We start from the raw sequence: 12,182 nt of genomic DNA, 5'->3' as shown, positions 1-12,182 counted from the left end.
ACTGGGAACTGGAAGAATCTGTGGTGATCAAAACCTGAAAGTTACCCACTAGGGAAAAATCCACAAGGCTGCTGCATGAACTGTGCTTATTTACTCCTTATATATTGCCTGTTTAACCAAACTAATGAATCTGCTGCACTATCACACAGGTACTAAATACCTGGATACGGATTTGAGGAGATAAATTGGAGCTTACTAAGTGTGCTAATGGCTAAACTCACTGGTGAAGGCTCATCGAGGTACATCTCTACTGCACCCTCAACTCTCATGGTAACACTGACACCCATAAAGGAACTGGGCTCTGCTCTTCAGTCTGGCACATCCAAAAGGACATTTTATGCACCACATTCAGGTAGTTAAAAAGTGTTGACCAGTTTTGGGAAAATGTCCATAAATATTTGGACAAATCTTTATAGGAGTTCTATTAGAAGTTAAGCAAGTCCAGTTAATTTGCTGGGGTAATAGAAGAGGGACCTGGAATCAGGAAACTGATGAAGGATGCCTTGTATTACTGTGATGCTAAGAGAAGCTGCATGAACAGTGGGAAAACCAACCCAGGATAACTACTCCAGGATGAATACAATCAGTATGGAATAACGAGCTAGTAGTTAGGTTGAACAGCTTGTTTATTTATCTAACAAAAACTTTTTGTGGGAGATGTTTATCTTCCTAAGGGTAGCTTAAAAAATGAGCAGCATTAGCACAATTGGACAGTGAGTGGTTCCCTTCAGAGTGCTGCCCTCACTGGTACTTAACCTCTTTCAATAGGGCACTGTCACAGAAGCTCAGGAAAAGAACAACAGCAAATTTCTCTTCTCCTTCATAAAGTCAGGGTTTCACCAAATGGATGCAACTGCAGGATTTATCAGTAATCAGGTAATTCACAGAAGATACATCACATGCTTTGTTAGTGTCAGTATCACCTTAAGCTGCCCCTTTTCCCTCTCTGCTATTAACTACTGACAATAAATAAATGATACTCAGAGGTTGGAGTTTCACAAGAGATGAGAGGAATGTGGCTGTAACTCTGCTAATCTTGCTCACCAGCCAGAGCAGAGGATCAGTTATGCAAGGCTGCATGTGGATTTTGACCAGATATAACAAACAGTTCCTTTCTCCTCTCTTTCCCCTTTGGAACAACAAAGAGAAGCTGTGAGCCATTTCCTATTATTTATCAGATCACTCTGGAAACTCATTTTCTCTGCATATTTTCTGTGGAAAAAAAATACTTTATGCAAATGTTGTATCCCAAAATGATGCAATCAGCTTTGGGTTTGCAGGGTAGTAGCACCTTCTGAGCTTATTTTCTGAAGAGCTAGCTTTCCTGCCACTGATCCCATCACTCAGTGTCCCATTCACACCAGAGAGACTCCTAATTTGAGGAAGAAAAATCACTAAACCCTTCTGGTATCCAGTGGAGTCACAAATTCAGCTCAGAGCAAACCACTGAAAGGAAACAACCAAGCAGTGTGAGGCACAAGAAGTCCAGCCTGAGGAGCCACCATGGCTCACTCCCTGTTGAAACATCACCTACCCATGGAACCCACGGCCATAGTCAGTCCTATCCTTTTGATTGAACCAAATCCTATTACATCAAAATCTACAGAGAAGCAAAACAACAAACTCAAAACTGATACACAATCAGGTAATGGTCCGATTTTTATGGATAAATGAACAGCAGGGATCCTACAGCCTGCATCAGAAACAGGAGGTGTTTTCCAATCACCTTCTTGGCCAAGGGAAAAAATTACTGATGAGAAATTAGGCAAGCAGTTTCCTGTTACTGTTAAAGGAAATGGCATTTGAATTTCATTATTATAAGAAGAAAAGCACAAGATTTGTCAGTGATAGTTACTGCAATGCACAGATTGTTGCTGCAATCAGTAAAGTCCTTCCCAGTCAAAGGCCCTATAACATGAATCCAGCCCCTAGCACTGCTTGTCATTGTCTCCACTTGCCTCTGCTCCCTCCCTTTGTAACACTAACCAGCTCTTTCTATGCTTTGCTTCAGCTGCTTTTCACAACAGCCAAGGCAGAAGCATCTCATTCCAGCAGCCCCTTCCAACACCCAGTACCCAAACCACAGAACAAAGAAAGATGTGCTCCCCTGTAGATCCATTACCTGGTAAAACCACCCTGCAAACAAGGATTGTGGAGTTCATCCGAGCCCAGCTCATCCTCTGCTTTCCTACCTCCACCAGCACACTCTGATTGTGTAATCCTATTTCCCTCTCCAGGAAGCTGCATTGCAGCAATAGCTGTGGAGCAAAAAACAAGGCTTGCTTTATACTGGAGCTGAGAGGGGAGAACATGATAGAGAATGGCAGCTCAGTCCATACAGGTAAATCCCATCCCTCACACCCACAGCTCAGTCCATACAGGTAAATCCCATCCCTCCCACCCACAGCTCAGTCCATACAGGTAAATCCCATCCCTCCCACCCACAGCTCAGTCCATACAGGTAAATCCCATCCCTCCCACCCACAGCTCAGTCCATACAGGTAAATCCCATCCCTCACACCCACAGCTCAGTCCATACAGGTAAATCCCATCCCTCCCACCCACAGCTCAGTCCATACAGTCCCATCAGTGTCAGTGTGCTCAGCTTTGCCTGAAGTGATGCAGCTGTTAAGGATGGAGAAGTCATGGCTCTTTGTGGCAGGATTATCATCTTCTGGCCTGTTGCCATAAAGCATCTTATGCCTGAAATCTGTCCAGAGCAGTTTGGTTTGGTTTCTAACAGCTTCTTTACCTGTCATGTTCTCCAACTCCCACCAAGGCAATTATTTCTATAATCAGATATATACAGTGAGACCTGTTAAAAATGCTTCAATACAAACTTACTACCTCCATCTTGCTCCCAGTGTCCTATTTTATTTTTTTGTGAATATCACAACATCAATATGAAGCAAGAACCTTGCAAAAAATGTGTAATTCATTACAGATGTGGAAAGAGATTTAACAGAGAAGAACAAGATGGCTGGTTCCCATTATTTGAGAAGGAGCCTGACAGACAAATTGGGAGGAAACATAATACAAATAGAAAATATTACTGCTATTAGGTTACACCAAGTTTATTTAAAATACTTAATTTTAATGATATTTATGTTACTTATGCACATTTCTGTAGTATTGCCAGACCAATTAAAACATATGAGTTGATTTCAATTGTGTTTGTTGTCAAGAGATGCTGCCAAGAACCTCCGCACATTTCATCTTTCACTAAAAGAGGAAGCCAAAATTGGCACGCTGTGGTGATGTTCAAAGTCTTTAATCAAAATTGAGCTTGATGAGTTACAAATACAAATGAGGGATATTATTCTTTCCTTTCCCTGCAAACTAATTTTCTTTTCCTGTTTTCCTCAGTGGCTTCTGAAGCCTATATTCCTGCACTACCTCATTCAGAAAGGAAAAGGCCTGGAAGGGCAAGAGGTGGTATCTCTTGTGAAAAAAATCTGTAGGGTTGTTCATTTCCTGGGAGGAAAGAGGAAGGGGTGAATTATATTGAGAATACAGGCAACAAAGCCTAAAATGAAATCAGCCAGCACTGGGTTAAAAATCTCTATGAGGAACTTGCTGCCCTGTGCTTTGCCCACTGCAAGGTTTACTGATGGAATCTGGATGCTTTAAAATTGAGCCAAACATAAAAAACAGGACACCACAAAAACATCATCACTAATTTATGTTTTCCCAACACCCACTGTTCTGTTGTGTGAGAAACCAGTGATGAAGGTTACAAGGGGAGGGGGGAAAAAAACCAACCCTGAATAAAACCCAATACCCCAACAAACACTAGAAAGAAAACCTCGTGCTGGCAATCCACACTCTTGGGTAACATTTTTTCACGTTTCCTGTAAACATTCCAGCCACAGGTAGGCTGTGTAGTCCAGGCTGAGCTGTCCACTGATACCACAGGCAGGGCAATACCTCTCCCACTGCTTCCCTCAGTTCACCCCATCCCCTGCCAGCTTCCCTCTCCACACGAGCAGCTCCTTCACCCAGCAGGACAGTGGATGTTCTGCCGTGCCTCCTGCAGAGCTATAATGGTCTTCTAGGCAGAGGCATCTGTTTTTAGAGCTGACAGGTAGGACTAAGAGCTCTTAGAACAGATCTGAGACACCATAAACACAAGGGCTGGAAAGAGTGGGAAGAGCAGTGGAAATGGAGAGCACATCACCCTGACACTGTGGGCAGGCTGAAAGGCCCCAGGAGAGGAAATCTGGTGCTCGTGACATGCAGGTGGCAGAAGAGATGAAAGCAAACTCATGAGAGAAGCTCTGATCCTGATTCCAGGATCACCCATGGTCCCAAACACGGCCCATACAGCTGGGACAGCGACACGGTCTGTGGGGAACTGAGAGCAGACTGACACAGGAACCTGAACCCAAACCTCCCCACTGACCCAGCAAACGGCACCTGAGGGAGCCAGCACGGAATACAAGTGCACCAGAAACCAAAGAAAGCATGCACAGGTTTCTCCCACAACAGCAGCCCCCTCCTGAGGCAAAGGAGCAGCTTTCTGCTTGGGAGGACATCTCAGGGATGCACTCAGAACAGTCTGGGTTCCACCAGCTGCCCACACCTTGGAAAAGGCACATTGTCACAACCAAGCATGTCAGGGTTAAATTGGATTAGTGTATTCCAGCAGGTGCCAGGTCAGGATTGCCCAATTTCTTTGCTGTTATCCAACCAGTTTTCAAGGTACTTGAACTTGCCAGGTTTCAAACTTCAGGCATTTTGAGGCCATTGCTAAAAGATTCCTAAATAAAACAGAATTATATATGGGCACAACAGCTGCAAAGCAATGTATTCTCATTTGTAAAATTAAAACTGAACTTTGTTTGGATACAGCAAGGGAAATTACTGCTGAAATAAGGAATATTTTAAAGTGTTTGAGATAAGGGAAAGCTGAAGATAGGTTTAGAAGTTTTTTCTACACTCAGAATTACAGCTACACAGCTAAACCAGTAAGTTTGGCACTTCATCCTGTCACCTGGAGTGTATTTGAGACATACTGACTTTTTACATGAATTCTTTAGCACGCTGCAGAACATCCCTCAGGAACACCAGCAGAACTAGATGTTAGTGTTTAAACTGCCAGGTTTCCCAAGAGTCACAAGAAGGTAAACATACCCTGCCAACGCCAAGTTGCATTTCAGGAAAATTACAAAATGTAAATGGGAAAGTCACCAAGTCTGAAGATTTACTGCCTTCAAAGTGCCTTGCACCTTGCCACAGAAATTCTACAGTACACTGCCTTTCAGCCAGAGCGCCGGGGGGAGTTTGGTACAACACAAGCACTCACTACACAAATACTTTATCTCCTGCATAAACCTGAGAGAAGTTCACGGAAATAATGGCAGAAGACATTACAAAGGAGAAGTAAGTGTGAAAAACTAAGTTCACATTTCTTCAAGCTGGCAGCATTCACTTACTAAAGGCAGTACTTTCAGCTGAGTGACTTTGGTGCTTTCTCACATCAAACAGGACAGCACAGCTTTATCATTTTATAAAAGCTGAGTCCATCACTAGGGCAGACCTGTGTCCTGGACACTGCAGGTGCCCAGCCCTAGCCCTTCACAAAGGCACTTCATGAGATCAGCTCCTTGCTGGTGCCATAAAATCATTCCATGATTGTCCAGCCCTTGCTAGGACATGCATCAATTTCCACAACTGAATTTACAGCCATAGAAGCTGTCACACACAAAATTCAAAATACTCCAAATGCACAAACTAGGAAAAGGAAACTAAACTTCATGCTGCAAAAAGTGGAATTTATTTTCAACAAGAAAATCATATCCTCTAAAAAATATTCTCCCGGCTGGAAGTAGATGCAACTCTACTGGGCAGCAAGAGAGACAAGCTGCTTCTTCCACACAGCCAAGAGCTGCAACACATAAGCAAGGTTCCTACCTCATTCTTCTGGTGAATTTCTAGTACTGGCTAAATGTGAAAAATGAAGAGTAAAATAATTTGTGAAAGACAAACAAGCTAATACAAGGATACATTACAGAACCTTACTCCCACAGATCAGAAGAGAGTGTGAAAGTCACAGAAATAGTTTACAACAATATTCTCTGTTTTAGACACTTTGCTTGCTTTGGAAAACCCCCAGAATACTGTCATTTTTGCACAAACACCATATGGCTAAGAAAATATCAGTTTCTCGGTTTTCCTGGACCATAGCTGTCATTTCAGGCAACGGGACCATGATCTGATAAAACAGATCACAGCATTCAGAAAACCAAGAGGGGACAGAGGTGGTTTTCAAGCCACAAAACAGTGGCTGGAAGAATGATCTACTTTTAGTTGATAGCAGCTCTGACCCCTAAGGCAACCTCTTCTATACATAAAGAAGAGAATTTTGAAAGCAGACCCATCTGTAAAAAGAATAAGGTGCTTTCAGCCTCTGGAAACATAAATCTGTTACATAACTTTTAAAGCATATCCATCCTTCCACAGGCAATGGGGCCCCCAGTGATAATTATCTGTGTGGTGGATTCTTGGTCTTTAAGCTTCACTGCTCCTGATGTGTCATTTTTGCATTACTTACCTGTACTTTCACAGCTCCCTACACACCAGCTGCTTTCCTTCTGATGGAACCCAGCTCTTTTATATTATTTATTCTTTCAAATTGGATAAGACACCTCACTATTTGATTCAGACCTATCACTATGCCTGAAAAACTCTTAAGAGCTTAAAAAGAACTGCAAAAGAAGAACAGGCACTACTGGAAAAGCCTCTTGAACAAAAGTTGTGCACACAGATGGACAAGGTGCAACATACAAAGAGGAACGAAAACGTATTTGAAAACAATAATGATGAGAAAGGTCTTACATGAAACCTGAGAATTATTCAAGATCTATTCTCCTCCACGCTCCCTCTGACAAAGGCAAAGCCAAAAGCAAAGGAGATTCATCCAAGTTCAGAGTCCTCATTTGATTTAAAGTTTCTGGCATACAGCCAATCCAGCAAGATTTAAAGATACAACTGGGTTGTATCTTTACAACAGAGATACAGCAGTGAGTGCCACCCTGTCCATATAGCACCTACACATACTACTACTCAACAGCCTTCTTTCCTGAGATACTTCCACAAGCTGTTTTCATTTGGGCAAGAAAGGAAGGGAATTTATTTTGTAATTGAAACAGACAATTTTAGCAGTGTTTCTGGAATGGACTCTCAATCCTAGAACTCATGAAACAAAGCTCATAAACCAAGAAGCACATCCAACTGGCCTTAGAGCAGCTGTGAACTCTAATCCTGTGAAGCCTAAGAATTCCTGAAATGATGAGGCTAAGCAGCAGCACAGGTACATCACAACATCACCTGAGCTGTTTTAATTCAGGCCCAACACTCAGAACACAAACCCAGAGAACACTCTGCACTCCCAGGGCAGGAGTGGTGCCTGTGCAGCTGCACTTGCACACACAGGCAGCTACAGCTGGGCTGCTGCCCAGTGTGCCTGTGGGGAAGGAAGGCATTGGATAAATTGCTCTCAAACTTGGCTGTCAGACAGCACACCATGCAGACAGGGCAAGGGGAACCACCTGGAGACCCCCAAGCTGCTGGCAGGGGCAGCAAGAGCTGGTTTGAATGAACATACACTTGGCAGGCAAGAATCTGAATTCTTCCCTGCTTCTGAAAAAATCCAGATCAGGATGTTCTCCTTTCCCCATGACAGCACAGCTGCCAGCAGGACACCTACTGATTTGCTTGGTGTTTATTTGCATGCTGTGCTTGCTTACTGCCTCTGGGCATAAATATCCAATTTTATCCATTTATTTGACTTTACTTTGTGTTTGGATGCACAAGACACCTCACTGTACAGTACGCCTCCGAGGCTGTCATTCCTCAGAAGACTAAAGGCCTAATGAAAGATTAGTAAAACAGTTTTATTGCATTTTCCCACACATAATTTGCAAGAGGTCAGCTTGTCTAATAGCACCACACACGTACTGACTCAGGTCTCCATTTATCTGCAGATCTCTGAATCACTGTCCTCTGCACTCGGGGTGTCCAGGAGGAGCCCCACACACAGACTGCAGACACAAAAGACCTGAACACTGATTCCCAGTCCACAAGGCTACCCAGCATGTAACTTACAATAACAGCTTTCCCATCTATACAGTCAGACCAGTGATGTTTGATGAGTGCTTTGAACACTACAGAATACAAACACTACAAAATCCAGATATTACCCTTCTGTGCATACGCTGTGCTTCAGTATGGTGAGCTGTGATCCTGCATTTGAATCACTGACCTCCAAGTCAGCATTTGTAACTCCAGTCAGAGAAGACAAACTGCCCCCAGACAGAATTTGCCCAATACTGACACTACAGAAAAGACAATTACAACAAAAAAAACAATGCAACAAGCACTGCATAATTGCTAATTCAGTTTATAACACAAGAACCAGATTATAACAGGATTCAATAGGTAATTTCTTTACTGCAGAGCTTCCAGAAGGTAACCCTGCTACTACCCCCCTTTTATACCAGTTGGCTTTCAACCTTTACCAAATTCCTTGCTTCAAACTGTAAGAGCAAAGACCCTTTTAAGAGCCCATACCCAGTGCCTTTGAACTGTAGGGCAAAATCCAGTATTTGTAAGCCTGAACATTCATTACTGATTACAAAATTACTTGGAAATCTCCCACAGTAGTTCAGTTTCTTTGCATATCATTTCCTTCTCTGCTTATTTCATGAACAGAGATGGAGAATCACAGAGGCAAAAGCCAAGCCAGGCAGAGGCAAAGCTCCGGCTGAAGAGCCCCACGCTACTTTAAGCGCTGTAAGGGGAGCGATGCTAAGGATGTATCAAACACAAGCCTGAGGTATTGGCCTGGGTTTTGCATCACCAGCACCAGCTGGAGAACAGGAAACTGAAAAGCCCAGCTGAACCTCAGCTGAAGTGCAGCACCAGGCCTCCACGAACACCATTACTCAGCTGCCTGCAGCAGCTCACCCAGGGGCGCCCTCCACGCAAAGCCAGCGCCGTTCTCCCCACGGTACGCAGCTGTTCTCTCACGGGTTTTGCGCCCTCGCGTTCCCTTGTTCCCCTCTCCCCGCCGCAGGTCCGTGCCGGGCCCACCCGCCCGCCGTGGGTGCCGCCCCGGGGCACAGAGCATCCCAAACCCGCCTGGCGGCGCGGCCGAACCCTCCTGCGCTCCGCGGTCCCCAGCGTCCACGGGGACGGCGCCGGGCCCCGCCGGGGCGCAGCCCGCCCTCGGGTCCGCCAGGGCAGGGCCCCCGAGCGGGCAGGATGGCACCGGCCTCCGCGACCCCCGCCCGCCAGCGGAAGCCCCGCGGTCGCGGCCCGGCGCCGCCCCGCTCCCCGCAGGGTGCGCCGGGCCGGGGACCCGGCGGAAGGGCATCAGCGAGCGGCGGGGGACGCGGGGCTGCCCCGGCAACGCGGGCACAGCCGCCCGCGGGGATGGGGATGGAGACGGGGGACCGCGGGGAGTCCCGCTGCCGGGCGGGAGCGACGGGCGGCGAAGGCAGCGGCCCGTCCGCGGCCCCGCGCGGTTCGGGCGCTCACCGGGAGGTGCGGGCTGCGCGTCCTGCGGCGGCCGCGCCGGGCTGCGCTGCGCTGCGCTGCGCTGGGCCGGCCGCGTCCCGCCGGCCCCGCCGCCGCCCGGCCCCGCCGCGCCCCGCCCGGCCCGCGCCGCCCAGCCAATCAGCGCCGCCGCCCGCGGCCCCGCGCCCGCCGCGGCCAATGGGAGAGCGCGGCCGGGGCTCGCCCCCGCCGGGAGGGGCGGGGCCGGCCGGGCCCCTCAGGGGCGGCGGGCTCGGAGCGGCCGCGTCCCCCGGCCAGGGCTGCCCGCCCGGCTCTCCTCCTGCCCGCCCGGCTCTCCGCCCGCCCGCCCGGCTCTCCGCCCGCCCGCCCGGCTCTCCTCCTGCCCGCCCGGCTCTCCTCCCGCCCGCCCGGCTCTCCGCCCGCCCGCCCGGCTCTCCTCCCGCCCGCCCGGCTCTCCGCCCGCCCGCCCGGCTCTCCTCCTGCCCGCCCGGCTCTCCGCCTGCCCGCGCCCCCTGCTCGGGAGCCACCGCGCATCCGCCGCAAGGGCAGCGGAGCCTCTTTCCTAACCGCGATGGGAACCCGTGCCTGCACTTACAGCTGCACAAAGACCCGCTGTCCTTGCCTCGTGTTTATCTGCTGCCACTTGGGACATATTTAATTGAGCAAAGGCAGCAAGTGAGAAAGTATTTTGGTCTTCTATCTCTGATTAGAAATCCAAATTAAACCTAGTGTGATGTCAAACTCCAAATTTAAAACCCAAATCTTCACCAGCATTTCAGGCTGGCCTAGACAAAACACGTTTTTGTTGTGGACATCAGTGGACTGAAGCAGCTCAAACGAGCCCTTCTGCTCGGTTGCTGCTTGGTTCTGCTACAGCAATGTGGTCTTTGCAGGCACAACGCTGCCCTTGAAGCTCCAACCCAGTAATAAATATTATTATGTATCTCATCCACAACAGGACCTATGGCAAGCATGTTGAACCCTATCTAGACTCTCATCTTACAGAATTCATGTCTCATTCATAGCCTTGGTTTTCTTCAAAACCTAAGACCTGGCTACAGAAGGCCAATAAATGCACAGCACAGAACAGCTCCGTCCCCTCTCCTGGAGCAGCACACGGGCACCCTCTCCCTGCCCAGGGGACTTCTCAGAGCCGGGGCTCATAACGGATGCACACCAGAGAGCAGAGCTGTCAGACCCTGCCAGCCCTCAAGGACCTCCATGGAAGGCTGCAGGGAGTATCCTGCAGCAGCTGTTGTGCCAGAGCAGCTGGAGGCCACTGGACAGGAGAGCTGGAGAGGACCCAAGCAGGGCAGGAACGCTGCGGGCTCTGAGAGGCCGGAGCTGTTCTGTGCTGCAACACCGTCAATTTGCAGATGGTGTTACAGGATCCTTCTGTCCCTGCACACACCACTCGAGGCTAGGCCATCTATGCCTCCTCATTTCCACTTACCCTGCCCAGAACCCTTATGTCTGTCAGTCTATTCTAGTAAGAAAGATTTAATGGTCCAAAATCGCAAGAGAGGCGGCAGTTTAGCCATTCAGATGGCAGTAAGCCACTTGTATCATAAAGGACAAGGAAGCACTAGAACAGATTACAGGATCTCTATGATGAGAGCCTTTGATAACAAACACTTATCAAGATTCTCAGATGAATATGATTCTGCTTTGAGAGGAATACAGAACAGATAATTTCAGATAATTTCTTGGTGCCCCTTCTGATCATCCTACAATGTTAACCTGCTACTGATATCCCATAGAACAAGAACAGAGCAGTAAACTTCACTTTTTTCATGCTATCTTCTGTCCAACTCCTCATTAACTTTCTTGTCTAATTTATTTGATGTATTTTTACTTAACTTTGAGGCAGAAATGATGTTACTTCTAATTATTATTAACATCTTATGTATCTTACTATCTGACTAGTATCCCCTTTGAATATTTGCTCAAAAAGCTTAGAGAATACACTCAGCTTGCTTGCAAGCTAGGGATGTTCCTTTGCATCTCTTCTTGCTCAAACCAGTGGGGCTGGCCTGAGCAATGTGTAAATAAACACACACACACACGTATATATGTAGATATTTTGTTACTGCCTTTAGGTGCTGGTATTGTTAAAGAAATTCCATGTGCCATCTGCTGGGGGAACTTCCTCTGAGGCAATGTGCCAGTGTGCTGTACTGACACAGCTGACTGCACTGCTGGCAGCATGAAGAGGCAGTCATTTCTCAAGAGGAAGCTTTATTCTGTTAATGCATTAACTTCCAGCACAGATGCAAAGGTCAGACACAAAAGGTCAGGGTCAAGATGAGTCTGTAAAAGGACACAAACCTCTGAACCTGTGTCACAGCATGATAGCCTGGCAGCAAGAAGTAGCTCATTTTCAAATTCTACTTCACTTGAACCTCCAAAGTGTTCAGCTTACAAATACCATGAGTACACTCAGGAAGTGAACTGCATTTTAAAGACAGGTTACTAAGCATTAAGTGAATAATTCTCTATTTACTTGCAGATTGAAAAATCTCTGCAAGCTTATGAGAAAGGCAGCTTTTCTTGCAGTGCCATAACAAGCAGACAGGAATTCAGCACCCACTTTTCAGAAGCAGTCTTCAGTTTCCTGTACCCAACAATCAGCACTGATAACTGTCTTTAAAACCACCAGCAGC

At 47.2% G+C, this 12,182-nt stretch overlaps 1 protein-coding gene across 2 annotated transcripts in view; it reads right to left on the bottom strand.

The window, feature by feature from the left end:
* Positions 1 to 9,611, bottom strand: part of ABAT (4-aminobutyrate aminotransferase) — a 49,738-nt gene extending 40,127 nt beyond the window's left edge. The window contains exon 1 of one of the 2 annotated variants that reach the window (XM_053992196.1): positions 9,541 to 9,611. The gene's annotated coding sequence lies outside the window, so the exon portion shown is untranslated. Of the gene's footprint in view, positions 1 to 2,122; positions 2,204 to 9,540 lie in introns of those variants that run through there. The other variant, XM_053992197.1, reaches the window with a different exon arrangement.
* Positions 9,612 to 12,182: the final 2,571 nt, after the last annotated feature.

The sequence above is a fragment of the Vidua macroura genome, chromosome 16 (assembly GCF_024509145.1).
Source record: "Vidua macroura isolate BioBank_ID:100142 chromosome 16, ASM2450914v1, whole genome shotgun sequence".
NCBI lineage: Eukaryota > Metazoa > Chordata > Aves > Passeriformes > Viduidae > Vidua > Vidua macroura.
This window is presented reverse-complemented; position numbering and strand designations above follow the sequence as displayed.